This window comes from Eubalaena glacialis, chromosome 4 (genome assembly GCF_028564815.1).
Source record: "Eubalaena glacialis isolate mEubGla1 chromosome 4, mEubGla1.1.hap2.+ XY, whole genome shotgun sequence".
NCBI classification, from domain to species: domain Eukaryota; kingdom Metazoa; phylum Chordata; class Mammalia; order Artiodactyla; family Balaenidae; genus Eubalaena; species Eubalaena glacialis.
The window spans coordinates 184,446,532-184,466,349 of NC_083719.1; the positions used below are offsets into that span (position 1 = coordinate 184,446,532).

General features: G+C 45.1%; 1 long non-coding RNA gene across 1 annotated transcript; it reads right to left on the minus strand.

Moving 5' to 3' along the window:
• Positions 1 to 1,655: 1,655 nt before the first annotated feature.
• On the minus strand, positions 1,656 to 15,854 carry LOC133091471 (uncharacterized). The gene is made up of 3 exons (XR_009700886.1): positions 15,699 to 15,854; positions 14,839 to 15,109; positions 1,656 to 1,679 (listed from the first exon to the last, which is right to left on the minus strand). It is a non-coding gene; the product is annotated as an uncharacterized LOC133091471 (long non-coding RNA).
• Between the last annotated feature and the right edge of the window lie 3,964 nt (positions 15,855 to 19,818).

Genomic DNA, 19,818 nt, shown 5'->3' on the forward strand with positions numbered 1-19,818 from the left:
GACGTGGGTTTGATCCCTGGTCAGGGAACTAAGATCCCACATGCCACAGGGCAACTAAGCCCATGCGCTACCACTACTGAGCCCGCGCGCCTCAACTAGACAGCCAGCATGCTGCAAACTACAGAGCCCATGTGCTCTGGAGCCCGTGCACCAAAACTAGAGACCCCGCGGGCTGCAACTAGAGAGAAGCCCATGCGCTGCAACGAAAGATCCCACATGCCACAACAAAGATCCCACGTACGGCAACTAACACCCAACACAGCCAAAAATAATAATAAATAAATAAACTTTAAAAATCACTTCAGTGGTCTAAAGAAGAAAAATCACAGCATATCAAAAGATTTTTCTAAATCTATTTGAAAAGGCAAAACTATGGAGATGGTAGTAAAAGGACCAGTGGCTGCCAGGGACTGGGGCTGGGGGAGGGGTGAGTAGGAGGAGCCCAGGGGATTTTTTAGGGCAGTGCACGTGTTTCGTAGGATACTGTAAAGGTGGATGCATCTTTGTCTAAATCCACAGAACATACATGCAAAGTCAACTGTGGACTGTGCGTGATTACAACATGTCAGGGTAGGTTCATCCACTGGAAAGCACACACCACCATCTCATACGTCCAGGGGTCTGTAGGCCAGCAGGCCCAATTTACCACACGCTGTTAACTGCCCACGGGCATCTGGTAGCCCTCCTAGCGCTCCAGAGCAGTAGCGCACCACGACGGCCACTCCCTGGGCCCTGCTGGAGCCGAGGCCCTCCCAGGCCCTCAGCCCGGGCTGCGGGCACCCAGCTGCCATGATGCCTTGGGTTGTGCATGCAGCACCACACAGGCTCACCCCTCCAGAGGCCTCCTTCCTGAAATGAACTGGTGCTGGCAGAACAGAGGTGAACCAGTGCCCCGGCACCTCCCACGTGACGATGGTCTTGTGGACCCACAACACACATGGCACTCAGGAAATACCCAAAATACTCGAGCCACATGCAGCAGATGGCTTGTATTTAGATGCTTTCCATGGAGCTGCTGACCGCTTGGCTGAGGACTATTCGTTGACCAGCCAGGGAAGGGGCAGTTTCCCTGAAGGGGCCTTTCACTGCATGTGGGTAGACAGCCCTGGCAAGGCTGCACAAAAGCATGGCAGAAATAGTTGAACAGAGCCCGGAATCCCCCAGAGTGTCTCCCGCCCCCTCCAATGCCCTGGGATTAAGCGGATTCCAACGCTCTTCCAACGTCTGTTTGTCTTAACTAAAATACACTGCTTGGGCACTAGGCTTCTAAACTTCACACTCAGACAATTTCATATGCGATTAGATGAGATGAGGTGTGACAGTCATGAACCAAACATCGGAGGTGAATTACAGTGAAGTGGCTGGATCCATTCGTGATTTAATCTGTGGTCTGACTAGGAAGAGCTTTCAGAGCCCCACCCTCTTCCCTGCCTGGCCCAGTCTATGCGAATGGATAAGGAGGCCCACGAGTGCCATGTGTCCTGTGGGTGGGAAGATCAAACCTCACAAACGCCCAGCCACGACGGAGGCCCCACCAGCTCTTCCTCTGGCCACCTGCAAGAGCGTACACCTGCGTCCATCTCCCCAGATTACCAACTATCTTCTGATCCTCTTGGTGCAAGTGACATCATCTTGACGACCAAGCCCATCTGGGGTGGGGGGAAGGGTTGATCCACCTCCTAAAGGGCAACCATAAAACACAAGAGAAAATGTTTGGGGGCTGAGAAACAGGGGTCTAGTATGGGCGATTTGGAGAAGATGAGGCCGAGACATCCAAGTGTGTAAGATTTCCAAAGTTTTCAGAAGCACATGTCCTAACAAAAAACCCTCGAGGCCACCCAAGTGGCTACTAGCAGTAGAATCAAGAAATGAACAGGGTGCAGCCCCATCACAGGGCCCGAAAGACCAGCAAAAGTGACCAGACTGCCATCCCATGGGCAGCTAACAGCACTGAGTAACAGAAAACTGACAGAATGCCATTTGCACTCCAAAGAAAGCACACAGAATTAAAACACAGTGACCCAGGGAGGCACACACTTGTCACTCACCCGACAGAGGAGGCCTGTCTGGGAGTCATGTTGAGAGGGGGCTGGTGTGACAAATTCATCCAGGTCTTGGCCTGGCCGTCCTTCCGTGGATGTCCACTTTAGTAGGTTTAGGTGGGTCCTGCAATGGCTTATGCATTTTCTACAGACACTATATTTTACAATTAAATTCTATGAAGTCGGGGCTTGGAGACAAGATGGCAGAGTAGAAGGACGTGAGCTCGCCCCCCTCATGAAAATACAAAAAACACAACTAACTGCTAAACAACCATTGACCAAAAAACGCCGGAACCTACCAAAAAAGTTACTCTACATCTAAAGACAAAGAAGAAGCCACTAAGAGACAGCAGGAGGGGCGCAATCACGATAAAATCAAATTCCATACCCACCGGCCGGGCAACCCACAAACTAGACAATATTTACACTGGAAAGGTTCACACAGAGGAGTGAAAGTTCTGAGCCCCACATCCGTCTCCCTAGCCTGGGAGTCTGGCATAGGAAGGGTGAGTGCCCAAACCAGCTGGGCTTGAAGGCCACTGGGGTTTGATCACCGAAATTCCACACGACTGGGGGAAACAGAAGCTCTACTCTTGGAGGATGCACACAAGGTCTCGAGCACACCAGGACCCGGGGGGAAAAGCAGTGACCTCATAAGGGCCTGGGCCAGACCTACCTGCTGATGTTGGAGGATCTCCCGTGGAGGCGGGGGGTGGCTGTGGCTCACTGTGGGGACAGAGACACTGGCAGTGTAAGTTCTGGGGAGTGCTCATTGGCGTGAGCCCGCCTGGAGGCCGAGATTTTCTCACCAAGACGCGGCCCCCCCAACAGCCTGTAGGCTCCAGTGCTGGGATGCCTCAGGCCAAAAAACCAACAGGGTGGGAACACAGCCCTGCCCATCGGAAGACAGGCTGCCTAACGTCTTCCTGAGCCTACAGCTTCCCACTAAACACACCCCTTGACACGGCCCTACCCACCAGAGGGACAAGACCCAGCTATACCCACCAGTGGGCAGGAACCAGTCCCTCCTACCAGGAAGCCAGCACAAGCCCTTCACCAGCCTCACCCACCAGGGGGCAGAAACCTGAATCAAGAACTACAATCCCGGGCCTCCCTGGTGGCGCAGTGGTTGAGAATCCAACTGCCAATGCAGGGGACACTGGTTCGAGCCCTGGCCTGGGAAGATCCCACATGCCGCGGAGCAACTAAGCCTGTGCGCCACAACTACTGAGCCTGCGCTCTACAGCCTGCGAGCCTACTGAGCCCGAGTGCCAGAACTACTGAAGCTCACGCACCTAGAGCCCATGCTCTGCAACAAGAGGAGCCACTGCAATGAGAAGCCCGCGCACCACAACTAAGAGTAGCCCCTGCTCACCGCAACTAGAGAAAGCCCACACGCAGCAACAAAGACTCAACGCAGCCAAAAATAAAATTAATTAATTAATTAATTTAAAAAAAGAACTACAATCCTGCAGCCTGTGGAACGGAAACCACAATCACAGAAAGTTAGACAAAATGAGACAGCAGAGGAATATGTCCCAGACGAAGGAACAAGATAAAAGCCCAGAAAAACAACTAAGTGAAGTGGAGATAAGCAATTTACCCAAAAAAGAATTCAGAGTGATGACAGTAAAGATGATTCAAGATCTCGGGAAAAGAATGGAGGCACAGACCAAGAAGATACAAGAAATGTTTAACAAAGACCTAGAAAATCTAAAGAACAAGCAAAAAGAGATGAACAATACAATAACTGAAATGAAAAATACACTAGAAGGAAACAATAGCAGAATAAATGAGGCAGAAAAACAGATTAGTGAGCTGGAAGACAGAATAATGGAAATCACTACCCTGGAACGGAATAAAGAAAAAAGAATGAAAAGAAATAATGACAGTCTAAGAGACCCTCTAAAACAACATTAAACACACCAAAATTCGTTCGCATTATAGGGGTCCCAGAAGGATAAGAGAGAAAGGACCTGAGGAAATATCTGAAGAAATAATAGCTGAAAACTTCCTTATCACAGGAAAGGAAGCACAGAGAGTCTTAGGCAGGATAAACCCAAGGAGGAACGGGCCAAGGCACATATTAATCAAATTTACAAAAACTGGGACTTCCCTGGTGGTCCAATGGCTAAGACTCCACGCTCCCAATGCAGGGGGCCCAAGTTCGATCCCTTGTCGGGGAACTAGATCCCACATGCCACGACTGAGAGTTCACATGCCGCACTAAGGGTTTGCATGCCACAACTAAGAGTTCGCATGCCACAACTAAAGATCTTGCATGCTGCAACTGAAGATTTCACATGCTGCAACAAAGATCAAAGATCCTGCGTTCCACAAATAAGACCCAGCACAGCCAAATAAATAATTTTTTTTTAACTTACAAAAATTAAAGACAAAAAGAAAATACTAAAAGCAACAAGGGAAAAGCAACAAATAACATACAAGGGAATCTGCAGAAGGTGATAGGGTGATTTTCCAGCAGAAATGCTACAGGCCCAAAGAAAGTGGCAAAATATATTTAAAGTTATGAAAGGGAAAAACCTACAACCAAGAATACTCTACTCAGCAAGGCTCTCATTCAGATTCAACAGAGAAATCAAAAGCTTTGCAAACAAGCAAAAGCTAAGGGAATTCAGCACCACCAAACCAGCTTTACAACAAATGCTAAAGGAAATTCTCTAGGTGGAAAAGAAAAGGCCAAAACTACAAATAAGAAAATTATAAATGGGAAAGCTCACCACTAAAGGCAAACATACAGCAGAGGTAGGAAATCATCCACATACAAATATAATATCAAAACCAGCAATCGTGAGAAGAGGAAAGTACAACTACAGGATACTGAAAATGCATTTGAAATTAAAAGACCAGCAACTGAAAACAATCTTGTATGTATATAGACTGCTATATCAAAACTCCATGGTAACCTCAAACAAAAAATCTACAATAGATATACACACACAAAAGAATAAGAAATCCAAACACAACACTAAAGTTAGTCATCAAATCACAAGAGAAAAAAATCCTACAAAAACAAATCCAAAACAATTAACAAAATGCCAATAAGAACATACAAATCGATAATTACCTTAAACGTAAATGGATTAAATACTCTAAAGAAAAGACATAGATTGGCTGAATGGATACAAAAACAAGACCCGTACATATGCTGTCTACAAAACACCCACTTCATATCTAGGGACACATACAGACTGAAAGTGAAGGGATGGAAAAAGGTATTCCACACAAATGGAAATCAAATGAAAGCTGGAGTAGCAATACTCGTATCGGACGGAACAGACATTAAAATAAAAGCTGTTACAAGAGACAAAAAAGGACACTACATAATCAAGGGATCAATCTAAGAAGAAGATATAACAATTGTAAATATATATGCATACAACAGAGGAGCACCTCAATACATAAGGCAAATGCTAACAGCCATCAAAGAAGAAATTAACAGTAACTCAATAATAGTGGGGAACTTTAACACCCCACTTTCATCAATGGACAGATCATCCAGACAGAAAACCAATAAGGAAACATAGGCCTTAAATGACATATTAGACCAGATGGACTTATTTTTTATTTATTTATTTATACATTGAGTCTTTTTAGTGCTTATTTATTTATTTATTTTTGGCTGCAATGGGTGTTCATTGCTGTGCGTGGGCTTTCTTTAGTTGCGGCGAGCGGGGGTTACTCTTGACTGTGATGCACAGGCTTCTCACTGCAGTGGCTTCTCTTGTTGTGGAGCACGGGCTCTAGGCGCGGGGGCTTCAGTAGTTGTGGCACATGGGCTCAGTAGTTGTGGCTCACAGCCTCTAGAGCACAGGCTCAGTAGTTGTGGTGCATGGGCTTAGTTGCTCCACAGAATGTGGGATCTTCCCAGACTAGGGCTCAAACCCGTGTCCCCTGCATTGGCAGGCGGATTCTTAACCACTGCGCCACCATGGAAGTCCCTAGATCGGATGGACTTAATTGATATTTATAGAGCATTCCAACCAGAAGCAGCAGAATACACATTCTTCTCAAGTGCACATGGAACACTCTCCAAAATAGAACACATGCTGAGCCACAAAGCAAGCCTCGGTAAATTTATGAAACTGAAATCATATCAAGCATCTTTTCCGATCACAATGCTATGAGATTATAATTCAACAAGAAAAACCTGTAAAAAGCACAAACACATACAGGCTAAACAATATGCTACTAAACAACCAATGCATCACTGAAGAAATCAAAGCAAAAATCAAAAATACCTAGAGACAAATGAAAACGAAAACACGATTCAAAACCTACAGGACGCAGCAAAAACAGTTCTAAGAAGGAAGTTTACAGCAATACAGTTGTACCTCAGGAAACAAGAAAAATATCAAATAAACAACCTAACCTTACACCTAAAGCAACTAGAGAAAGAAGAACAAACAAAACCCAAAGTTAGTAGAAGGAAAGAAATCATCAAGATCAGAGCAGAAATGAATGAAATTAGAGACAAAGAAAGTAATAGAAAAGATCAATGAAACTAAAAGCTGGTTCTTTCAAAAGATAAACAACAAAACTGATAAACCTTTAGCCAGACTCATCCAGAAAAAAATGGAGAGGGCTCAAATCAAAAAAATTAGAAATGAAAATGGAGAAGTTACAACAGACACCACAGAAATACAAAGGATCATAAGAGACTACTACAAGCAACTAAATGCCAATAAAATGGACAACCTAGAAGAAATGGACAAATTCTTAGAAAAGTACAATCTCCCAAGACTGAACTAGGAAGAAATAGAAAATATGAACAGGAAAATCACAAGTACTGAAACTGTGATTTAAAAACTCCCAACAAACAAAAGTCCAGGACAAGACTGTTTCACAGGTGAATTCTGTCAAAATTTAGAGAAGAGTTAATGCCTATGCTTCTGAAACTATTCCAAAACACTGCAAAGGAAGGAACACTCCCAAACTCATTTTATGAGACCACCACCACTCTGATACAAAAACCAGACAAAGATACCACAACAAAAAGAAAATTGCAGGCCAATATCACTGGTGAACACACACACAAAAATCCTCAACAAAATACTAGCAAACCGTGGGAATTCCCTGGCAGTCCAGGGGTTAGGACTCCATGCTCTCACTGCTGAGGGTCTGGGTTCGATCTCTGGTCAGGGAACTAAAACCCCATAAGCCACGCAGCATGGCCAAAAAAAAAGAAAACAAAAAAAAACTAGCAAACCAAATCCAACAACACATTAAAAGGATCATACACCATGATCAAGTGGGATTTACCCCAGGGATATAAGGATTCTTCAATATCTGCAGATCGATCACTGTGATACACCACTTTAACCATCTGATCATCTCAATAGATACAGAAAAGGTTTTTGACAAAATTCAAAACTGATTTATGATCAAAACTCTCCAGAGAGTGGGCATAGAGGGAACATACCTCAACATAATGGAGTCCATATATGACAAATCCACAACTAACATCACACTCAATGGTGAAAAGCTGAAAGCATTTCCTCTAAGATCAGGAACAAGACAAGGATGTCCACTCTCGCTACTTTTACTCAGCATAGTTTTGGAAGTTCTGGTCATGGCAATCAGAGAAGAAAAAGAAATAAAAGGAAAAGAAGAAGTAAAACTGTCACTCTTTGCAGATGACATGATACTATACATAGAAAACCATAAAGATGCTACAGAAAACTACTAGAGCTCATCAAGGAATTCAGTAAAGTTGCAGGATACAAAATTAATACACAGAAACCTGTTGCATTTCTATACACTAACAACAAAAGAGCAGAAAGAGAAATTAAGGAAACAATTCCATTTACCATCGCATCAAAAAGAATAAAATACCTAGGAATAAACCTACCTAAGGAGGCCAAGACCTGTATTCTGAAAACTATAAGATGCTGATGAAAGAAACTGAACATGACACAAACAGATGGAAAGATATACCATTTTCTTGGATTGACAGAATCAATATTGTCAAAACGACTATACTACCCAAGGCAATCTACAGATTCAATGCAATCCCTATCAAATTACCAATGGCATTTTTCACAGAACTAATTACCAATGGCATTTTTCACAGAACTAGAACAAAAAATTTTTAATTTGTATGGAAACACAAAAGACCCCAAATAGCCAAAGCAATCTTTGGGTCAACAAAAAATGGAGCTGGAGGAATCAGGCTCCCTAACTTCAGACTATACTACGGAGCTACTGTGATCAAGACAGCGTGGTACTGATGCAAAAACAGAAATATAGATCAATGGAACGGGATAGAAAGCCCAGAGATAAACCCACGCACCTATGGTCAATTAATCTACAACAAAGGAGGCAAGAATATACAATGGAGAAAACAGTCTCTTCAGTAAGTGGTGCTGGGAAAACTGGACAGCTGCATGTAAAAGAATGAAATTAGAACATTCTCTAACAACATACACAAAAATAAACTCAAAATGGATTAAAGACCTAAATGTAAGACCGGACACTATAAAATTCTTAGAGGAAAACATAGGCAGAACACTCTTTGACATAAATCGCAGCAATATCTTTTTTGATCCATCTCCTACAGTAATGAAAATAAAGACAAAAATAAACAAACGGGACCTCATCAAACTCAAAAGCTTTTGCACAGCAAAGGAAACCATAAACAAAACAAAAAGACAACCCACAGAATGGGAGAAAATATTTAGAAACGATGCAGCCAACAAGGGATTAATCTCCAATATTTACAGACAGCTCATGCAGCTCAATATCAAAAAAACAAACACCCAATCAAAAAATAGGCAGAAAGGGACTTCCCTGGCAGTCCAGTGGTTAAGACCTCGCCTTCCAATGCAGGGGGGTGGGTTCGATCCCTGGTCGGGGAGCTAAGATCCCACATGCCTTGTGGCCAAAAAAACCAAGGCACAAAACAGAAGCAATATTGTAACAAATTCAATAAAGACTTTAAAAATGGTTCACATCAAAAAAAAAATCTTAAAAAAAAAAATAGGCAGAAGACCTAAATAGACATTTCTCCAAAGAAGACATACAGATGGCCAAGAGGCACATGAAAAGATGCTCAACATTGCTAATTATTAGAGAAATGCAAAGATACCACCTCACACCAGTCAGAATAGCCATCATCAAAAAGTCTACAAATAATAAATGCTGGAGAGGGTGTGGAAAAAAGGGAACCCTCCTACCCTGTTGGTATTAATGTAAATTTGTACAGCCACTATGGAGAACAGTATGGAGGTACCTTAGAAAACTTAAAATAGAGCTACCATATGATCCAGCAATCCTACTCTTGGGCATATATCTGGAGAAAACCATGCTTTGAAAGAATACATCACCCCAGTGTTCACTGCAGTGCTGTTGACAATAGCCAGGACATGCAAGCAACCTAAATGTCCGTCAACAGATGAATGGATAAAGATGTGGTACCTATATACAATGGAATTTTTCAGCCATTAAAAAGAATGAAATAATGCCATTTGCAGCAACATGGATGGACCTAGAGACTGTCATACTAAGTCAAGTAAGTCAGACAGAGAAAGACAAATATATGATAACACTCATATGTTGGATCTTATTTGAAAAAATGATACACATGAACTTATTTACAAAGCAGAAACAGATTCACAGATTTCGAAAACAAACTTAAGGTTACCAAAGGGTAAACCTGGGGGGTGGGATAAATTAGGAGCTTGGGATTAACATACACACAGTACTCTCACACAACAATGTAAAGCAACTATACTCCAATAAAAAATAATTAATTTTTAAAAATACACACACTACTATATATAAAATAGATAACCAACGAGAACCAACAAAACCACCGGGAACTCTACTCAATATTCCATAATAGGGCTTCCCTGGTGGTGCAGTGGTTAAGAATCCACTTACCAATGCAGGGGACACGGGTTCGAGCCCTGCTCCGGGAAGATCCCACATGCCGCGGAGCAACGAAGACCCAACGCAGCCAAAAATAAATAAATAAAATTTAAAAATATATATTCCATAATAACCTAAATGGGAAAAGAAATTGAAAAAGAATAGATATATGTATTTGTATAACTGAATCACTGTGTTGTACATCTGAAACTATCACATTGTAAATCAAATACAGTCCAACATGAAATAATTCAAAGTATTACATATGGAAGATGCACAAAGAAGTTGAATCAGAGAATAAGCTTATAATCAGAGTGTAGGGTTTTTGGTAAGTTTTCAGAAATGCAATACAAAAACAGATCTTGGTGCATTGTGAATCACTAGTAACAGCAGCTAAAAGACATTTTTAGAAGATAGCCTAGACTATTAAAACTAACTTTAATGGCACCTTTTTAATTTGTTAGAAACTTTAAGTCCTAAAGTATGTCTGCAAAATAATACAAAATTTATATATTGATCTCTACCCCTGGTTCCTGGCACAGAGCTCTTAAAACCCTTGTAAATTCCTAAGCAATAAGAACACCAGGAGCATCTTTTGTTCTGTGGAGGCAACTGGGTGGGCTCCTGGATGGGGCTGGTCAGCAGAAAGACCGCGCCATGATTGGAAGCTTGGGCTTTTTAGCCCCAACCCCCAACCTCCAGAGAGGGGCCAGGGGCTGGAAACGGAGTGAATAAGTGATCACACCTGTGTGAAGAAGCCTCCATAAAATCCCAATAGCAGGGGGTTCTGAGAGCTTCAAGGTGAACACATCCACACCAGGAGGGTGACACACCCCAAGTCCTCGGGCATAGAAGCTCCTGCACTGGGGACCCTCCCAGACCTCGCCCTGTGTATCTCGTCATCTGGACATCCGTGTGTATCTTTTATCATATCCTTCACTAAACTGGTAAACATATGCAAATGTTTCCCTGAGTTCTGAGAGCCACTCTAGCAAATTAACTGAACCTGAGAAGGGGGTTATGGGAAACTCTGATCTGTAACCAAGTCAGACAAAAGCTGTGGGCAACCTAGGGACCAACTACTTTCGATTAGCATCTAACGTGGGAGGGACGGACCTTAGGGACTGAGCCCTTAACCTGTGGGGTCTGACACTGTCTCCAGGTGGACGGTGTCAGAACTGAGTTGGGTTGTAGGACACCTGGTTGGTGTCACAGAACTGCTGGGTCTGGGAAACGCTTATAGCTCTGGTGACCAGAAGTATCAGAAGTGAAATGTTCTGTGTGAAAGTAAAACAGACAGACACGGTGCGGAGAGCTGTAGTTTGTTCCAAGGCAATCTCTAATGAAGGACATAAAATGATCTTTTTTTTCTTTTCGGCCGCACCACTTGGCTTGCGGGATCTTAGTTCCCCGACCAGAGATCAAACCCGGGCCCCCTGCAGTGGAAGCTCGGAGTCTTAACCGCTGGACCGCCAGTGAAGTCCCTGAAACGATCTTAATGGGAAAATTATGAAGTGTTACCGAACCACATCAAAGTAGAAAGGAAGAGAGAGCGCGTGTTCTCGGAAAAGAGACGCAGTGCCGTCATGATAGCAACTCTCCCAAACAGATGCAGAGTGTTCACGAAATTCCATTACGTCCAAAACCAGGTCGGGTTTTATGGTTTGTTTATGAAAAACTACTTCTAAAAACTGAAATGAGAGCCAAATGTCTAAGAATAGCCAAGTTTCCTACAGAACAAGGTGGAAGAACTTTCCCTAAAACACATTAAAGCACTTAAGTCCGGACAGTAGTTGGGGCCACACAGCATTAGCAGGAGGAGGGACTCACAGACCTGGGGAAAGAATGGACATGGGGCAGGAATCTCCTCCAGGGCAGGCACTGGCCCACAGGGCGATGACAAACGGCTGTCTACAGGCGGGTGGGGTAGGGGGGTGGGTAACACTGTCAATGTCATGTATAATAATCCATTTAATGCAGATTTTTGGGGGGGTTATTGGCCGAGCCCCGAGGCATGAGGGATCCTAGTTTCCTGACCATGGATCAAACCCACACCCCCTGCAGTGGAAGCACGGAGTCTTAACCACTGGACCGCCAGGGAAGTACTTTCAGAAGAAGTTAAAGGCAAGTGTCCCACGACTTCTGTATACAGATTTTCCTTACATAAGGAAAATAAAAAAGAAGCTACAAAGGAGGAGATTGACCAATTCATTTCTGTTAACCTTGAGTCCATTCACCAGCACAGAATAAAGGGGATGAAAAGATAAACCACACACGGGGAGAAAATATTGGCAGTGCCTGCAACCGAAAAAGGATTCATGCCCAGAGCATCTAAAGAAAACTGAAGAAATCAATAAACATACAAATACACACATCACACAGAAGATGAACCACCACACCCTCGTCCGGTAAGAACCCTACGTAACCATGAAGAGACCCTGGCTCTCACTCGAGGTGGACAAACATTTATCGAGGTCACTCAGCGATGGGGACCACAGGGAAGAAATAAACAGGCGGGCAAGAATACACTCCAGACATGAGCAGCATTTTCTGAGTAAATTTAAACTTATCCATAAGCTACAAAGCCACGCTTCTTTCTCTGAAGTGCAGAAACTCAAGTCACATCTCGCACTTGGAGATAAAAACAAGAATGACTGTCGCAGCATTGCTAACTAATCAAAAAATGCACTTTGGGAATTCCCTGGCAATCCAGAGGTTAGGGCTCTGTGCTTCTACTGCAGGGGGCCTGGGAACTAAGATCCCACAAGCCATGGTGCAGCCAAAAAAAAAAAAAAACACTTGGAAGAACCCAGGCAGCAAAGGCACTGGAACACAGGAGTCAATGGGGAGAGCTGAGCCTCAGACACCAGCACGTGTGGAACAGACTAGGGCTGAGAAACCCCAAAGAAACTTCTGTGTGACATTACTGGTGATTTACGAACTAACGTTCACTTCTTGGAAACTGAAGGGGCAAAATCAGACGACACAATGCTTGGTGATAAGAGATGGTAAAGGTATGAATAATAACGAAGAATCGGGACAGAGGTCACCTTGGCAACAGGAGGGAGAGAAGATGTGGGAGAAGCACAGGATGCAGAGATGCCAACAGGTACCAGGGCCTACCTGTACACCTGGGGGTGAGTCCACAGGTGTTTATATTGTTATTACTAATGTTGCAGCAAAACACAAACAAGCAAATGGGCTTAGGCACAGACCAGCTAAACGGGCCTGAAAGAGATAAGCAACCTTGGTTATTCTTCAGCTGTTACTACTAAGAAACACTTGTAGCTAGACTTGGCCTTCACAAAGCTGATTACTCTAGGAATCCACATGAATTACACTCTGCACCCGGCACTCTTCTCCCCCTACACTCCCTTGTAGCGCTCTTTATTTCAGAAAAGTCACAGGCCTATAACTTCAGGGACACCAGACCCGGTTGCCAGGCTGCCTAATGCCAGCTGTGACCATTTTGAAATAATGCAAGAAAAAAATGCAAGACCTTCACAACTTTGATCCTTATCACCTACCCCAGACCGAGAGTCCTGAGTATAAAAAACTTCTACCCTCTCGAGGGGGTCACAGTTCTTGAGGCGCTAGCCTACTGTGTTCCCCACTTTGCCTGGCAAAGAATCAAGTTATTCTTTCTTTTCCTCAAAACTGTCTCCATATTTCTGTTCCGCATCGGTGCAGAGGGAGCCAAGATTATTTTGGCATCACTAACTTAATGCAAAAGTCACACGATTTAAGAACAGCCCCAGGGCAAGCACAGAACACCTCAGAGAGGACACACTTCCCCCAGCACTACTGGAATCGGATCCCCTCCCCTCGTGATCATGGCATCGACAGCTCCTCCTGTGGTAGTTCCATGGTCTGGAGGCCACCTGCATGGGGTGAGGGGGGCAGCAAGACCCCAGGGCACCTCCCTTCACCTCCCTCGCAGGCTCAGCTTTGCGCTCAGCTTGTCCCCCACCCCAGGTGATGCCCCTGCTTCAAGCTCCGTGGGTCATTTACAGGAGACAAAGACCCTCCCCCCAGAGTGTGAATGGGAGCCTGTAGGATCCCTGCTTCCACCTGTGTTCACGGATAACGTAAAGGGGGGAAATTCTAGGGCACTTTTACGGCTTTAATAACTGGATCCTGCTTATTCCTTTCAGAAGACAGGTATTGAAGACAGGCTGGGAACCGGGACCCTTTGCTGCAGTGCTTGCACCTGGCCAACCATCTCCTCCAGCAACAGATGCAAAGAAACTCTAAGGGACTAAAAATAACTGCACGCATGCGCAGTGGGGGCAAATTAAGACCAACAAGATACAAAAAGGCCAAAACCCAACTGCCACTTCCGAGGTACGGGAGCAAAAGCAGGGTCCTGTGCATGATCCCCGCACACGGCACCACCAAGGGGGTGGCCAGACCATCTAAGCCACCCCTCCGGCCCGACCCACCCACCTACCCTCACCCTCACCCCGTTTAAGGGACCAACCCGCCCCTCCTCCTGGATCCAGCAAAGGCACCAGTTACTTGTTCTCGCTCCCTCGTGCTGTAGCAGGAACCTCAATAAAACCTTGCCTGAACTCCTCACCTGGCCTGATCAATCTCTACTGATTAAGGGCTCCAAGAACCCAGGTTGGTAACAGTTATCAGCTAATACCCTCATGGTAACACACCGTTTGTAAATTAATCAGAATTAAACACTAGTTGCTTTTACAGGTCACATTTTACAGAATTTTCATTAATCTGAATGCCACATGTGTTAACAGGAAATGGAACAGGACCAGAGCGTCAGGAACTCTTCTGTACCTTGTATGGAAGAGTCACTATTATTTTTATAAAGACATGAATCCGCCTCTTTGTCGACCTTATTTCAGTGTACTGTCAAGTTTAACAATGTAATAGCCATTTATCTTACCAGCAAAAGTGAGTTCAGGAATAGAGGGAGTAATTGTAATCTATGACGGACCACCGGCAAATCCAGAGAATAATGAAGGGGCGCTTACTATTACAGGGAAACGGAGTAGTTTGGAAGGGCTGTAATAACCGAGGAGTCCATTGGAGGAGCTGGGCGTCCAAAATATGGAGGCTTCTCAGTGGCTGGGCTGTCCTGGCCCAGAGAGGTTTTCTTCTTTCTGCTGGGTAGTAAGATGCGCCTTCCGGTTGGAGATGTAGAGGGTGGTCTCTACCTGTTTGGAGTAATTGATGAAGCTTGGGGAGAGGGAGGGGGACACAGAGAGCTCTCCCTATAGGCCCATTTCCACTCCAACTTTAGCTGAGGTTTCTTCAATTAATTCCAGAGAAATTTCTGCATTTTCCCCACAACTGCAGTGGAAGATAGGACATTCCTGAGACCCTTCCCAGAACACGAGTCGGAACAACACGCTCCGCGCCAGGAGACCAAAAACAGACCTGAGGAACTTACTACTCTAAGTGGAAGGAGAGGGGGAAAGGATCCATTATTTTACCTTTACTGAAAACTGAGGCCAGAGTGAAAGCAGAACCGTCAGGTCCAGGGCGGGTCCCCTGCAGCCACCCCAACCGCCCTCCCCAAGTCCTGTCCTCCCTCCGACCCCACCCAGCAAAGGACTCGGGGAGGGACCCCCGTGTGGGGACGGTACAGGACGCCAAGACCGCACCCCGGGGCGGAGGGCTTACTGGGGTGGAGACTAGCAGGGGGAGCGGGGAGGGAGACAAGGGACCCCGTCAGCTTCCAGCGGGTTCCTTGCGGGTTCGAACCAGCCCCTCCTGGTCTCCGGCCCCGGCTCGGGCACTCACCATCTCCGCCTCGCTCTGAGCTCTCCCCGGCGTTATGCCAGCGGCCCCGAGATTTGGGCAGGTGAGAGCGATGGGGAGCGTACACCTGGGACTGCGCGGGTCAGGCGCGCACGAGCTCGGCGTGCGCACGAGCTCGGCGTGCGCACGAGCTCGGCGTGCGCACCAGCGCAGCAGAGGTACAAGAGCCCCGGCAACGCGGGCCGAAATTGCGCCCGCCCCCGACCCTAATTGGACGGTGCTCTTGGGACCCGCTACCTGATTGGACGGAGTTCCGTGACTCCACGCCCTGATTGGCGGGTTTCCAAATTCTCCCCTGACCCTTGATTGGGCAGCTCTCCAGCCCCTACTTTCAGATGAGAGGTTAGTACCCCAGGCCCCGCCCCCTCCGTCCCTAATTGGACAGCACCACGGACTCCCTGGGAACCCGAGCAAAAGGCCGGCTGAGGTCACGTGTTGTCGGCCTCAGACCGTACCTACGTGGCCTCCTTCCCGGGACCTAGAATCGCCAGCCCGGGACGTGTCTCCGAGTGGAAACCCCTCACAGCAAGGCGGACTCGCCGTCCGCCCGCCACTCGGCGGCCCCTCGTCGTCCTCCTGCTGGACCTGGATGTCCTGACTTAGTTTCCTTGCGGAGCGCCCCTGTCCGGAGCGGAGACTGGAAGAACGAGAATGGGACAGCGCAGGGGTTGCTGTTCTGGTGACCTTCGGGGTCAGGGGTCGGCCCGTTGCGAGGTCATCCTGGGTCTGTGCCCTTTGTTTAAGAACAAAAACTCAGTGACGTCACCGCGTGCAACGAAGGGTCAGGCTCTGTCCCACAGGTGACCTTTGACACGGGGAGGGCCCGCCTTCCATCCCCTTCCCCATCTCTTGGGCTGGAGGTCAGCAGCCCTCAGCCAGGGTCCTTTGCCCCGTGGGAATTCGGACCCCCAGGCCCCAGACTCCGTGCAGGACTGGTCTCAGCACAGCCACAGGTGTGAGAGGCCACAGACCTCAGGTGTGCATTTTACACTACAAGGAAATTTATGTCAGATCAGGCTTTAGTCAGTCCATGTGAAATGTGAAACGTTAAAAGCTATTATTTCCTTTTTCAGATTATAGAGTGATGGTTGCACAGGTGAGCGACATACAAAGCACAGTGAGTTTTACACTTAAAAGAGTGAACGTTATGGTATGTGAGTTATATCGCCATTGAAAAAGAATTAAAAGCAGTAATAGCCATGATAACTCTACCACCTGGTCACCACTAAAATGTTTTCTGACTCTAGATTTGCCTATTCTGGATCTTATAGATGTATATAAATCATACAATATTGGCCTTTTCTGCCTGATTTTTTCCTCAGCATGTTTTCAAGGTTCATCCACGTTGCAGCATGTATCAGAGCTTCCTTCCTTTTTGTGACTATTCTCATCTTATGTACAGGTTACACTTTATCCATTCATCCACTGAGAGACATTTGGAATGTTTCACCCTTTAGCTATTTTAAATAGTACTGCAACCAGCATTCATGTACACGTATTTGAGCATCTGTTTCAGTAAAGGCAGGAGTGGAATAGTTGGGTCATAGGCTAATTGTATGTTTAACTTTCTGAGGAACTACCAACATCTTACCTGCAGTGGCTGCACCATTTTCCATTCCCACCAGCAGTGTACAGGGTTCTAATTTCTCCATATCCTTGACATTTCTGATTTTTTGATTCTACCCATCCTGGTGGTTGCAAAGTGGTTATCTCATTGTGGTTTTGACTTGCATTTCCCTGATGATTAGTGATGAATATTTTCATGTCTTTATTGGCTAATTAGTATGTTATCCTTGGATAAATGTCTGTTTCACTCCTTGGCCCGTTTTTTAATTGAGTTGTTTGCATTTTTGTGATTGACATGTTAGGCTTTTTAATGTGCTCTGGACAATAAAACCTTATCACATTTATGTTTTGCAAATATGTTCTATTCTGTAGGGATGTCTTTCCAGTATCCTTTGATGCACAAGAGATTTTAATTTTGATGATGTCCAATTTATTTTTTCTTGTGTTGCTTGTGCCTTTGGTGTCATATTAAGAAATCATTATGAAATCCAAGTTCATAGATTTATCCCTGTGTTTCCTTCATTCACTGGGTTACCCAGGATAGCCCGCGGGGTGGGGATGGGATTCTCATCAGACACTTTCAACTCCTGGAACTGGAAAGAAGCTCCTGGTAAAGCAGGTGTCCCTAGGTAAATTTTTAATGTGAAAGCCCATGAAGTTTAAGGTATATCACTCTTTTAAATGGTAATCATCGATTCCTATGGGAACATACTTTACTTTCATATTTTCATAATTAAGCTACCAACGTAAGTTTTTAATCCTTGATCATTTTAATTAACCACCCCCCAACGTTGTTTAGAAAAACACTGCTACTACTAAACATTTGTTCTTATTTGTAAAGCTTAGAAGTGAGATTTGTGAAGTTCTAAGAAACACTGATTGTAGAAAAAAGGGATTTTATGAAGACACTATAGCCATTTGTGAAGAATTGACATCACGGTGATACTGCTCTCTCCTTTCTTAGAACATGCTTTACCTTTCCATTTATTTAGTTTGATGTCATTCAATATAATCCTACATTTTTTACATTAGGTTCAATCTTTCATTAGACTTATTTTGACACGAGTGTCATTTCTACTTTTGGACACATTATCTTTTAAATTAAATCCTCAACCTCTTTTCCATAGTGATTAGAAATGTAATGACATTTTTGTTGTTGTTGTTGTCTGTGTTGGGTCTTCGTTGCTGCGCGGGCTTTCTCTAGTTGTGGTGAGCGGGAGCTACTCTTCGTTGTGGTGCGCGGGCTTCTCATTGCAGTAGCTTCTCTTGTTGCAGAGCACGGGCTCTAGGCACGTGGGCTTCAGTAGTTGTGGCACGTGGGCTCAGTAGTTGTGGCTCACGTGCTCTAGAGCTCAGGCTCAGTAATTGTGGTGCACGGGCTTAGTTGCTCCGTGGCATGTGGTATCTTCCCGGGCCAGGGCTTGAACCCGTGTCCCTTGCATCGGCAGGCAGATTCTTAACCACTGCACCACCAGGGAAGCCCATGATGTTTATTTTTATATTGAGTTTGCATCCAGAAAACCTGTTAATCGTCTTTTTTCCTATGGTTCCCTTATATACTTTTGAGGTTCTATATACACAATTGTTTCACCTATGAAACAAAATAAGTTACTTTTTTCTTGCTTTATAATTCTTGTACCTATTTCTTATGGCACTGGCTAGGATATCCAGTAGACTGCTGACGGGGGCAGGACTACGGGTATTCTTGGTTTGTGTGTAATTTTATTAGACAAGTGACCTTTTGCCAATTGGCAGTTCTCATCTATTCCTTACTAACCAATATTTCAGAAACAGAGGCCTGATTAAAATACAGAGGCATTGATTTGGGATTTGTTAGGACTGCAGCCTGGGAGATGCAGATTCAAGAAGCGCTTGAGGGACCTCCCTGGTGGCGCAGTGGTTAAGCATCCACCTGCCAATGCAGGGGACATGGATTCGAGCCCTAGTCCGGGAAGATCCTACATGCCGCAGAGCAACTAAGCCTGTGTGCCACAACTACTGAGCCTGCGCTCTAGAGCCCACAAGCTACTACTACTGAGCCTGCGTGCCACAACTACTGAAGCCCGTGTACCTAGAGGCCGTGCTCCACAAGCCACCGCAATGAGAAGCCCACGCACCGCAACGAAGAGTAGCCCCTGCTCGCCGCAACTAGAGAAAGCCCACATGTAGCAATGAAGACCCAACGCAGCCATAAATAAATAAATAAATAAATAAACAAACATACATTTGTTTACTTTATTTTTTTAAAAAAAGCCTCTGCACTCCCAGTGCTGGGGGCTCAGGTTTGATCCCTGGTCAGGGAACTAGATGCCACATGCATGCCGCAACTAAGACCCAGCACACCCAAATAAATAAATAAATATTAAAAAAAAAAAAAAAAGAAGCACTTGAATTGGATTTTGCCTGACTACAAAATGGAGGAAGCTTATAAAGGCAAAACTGCAAGGCCACACTTAGTTACATAAGTTGTTTGTCAAAAATTATAATTAGATCCGGCAAGAAGTAAGGGTGCTTCTTAAGCAAGGATGTGTTGGGG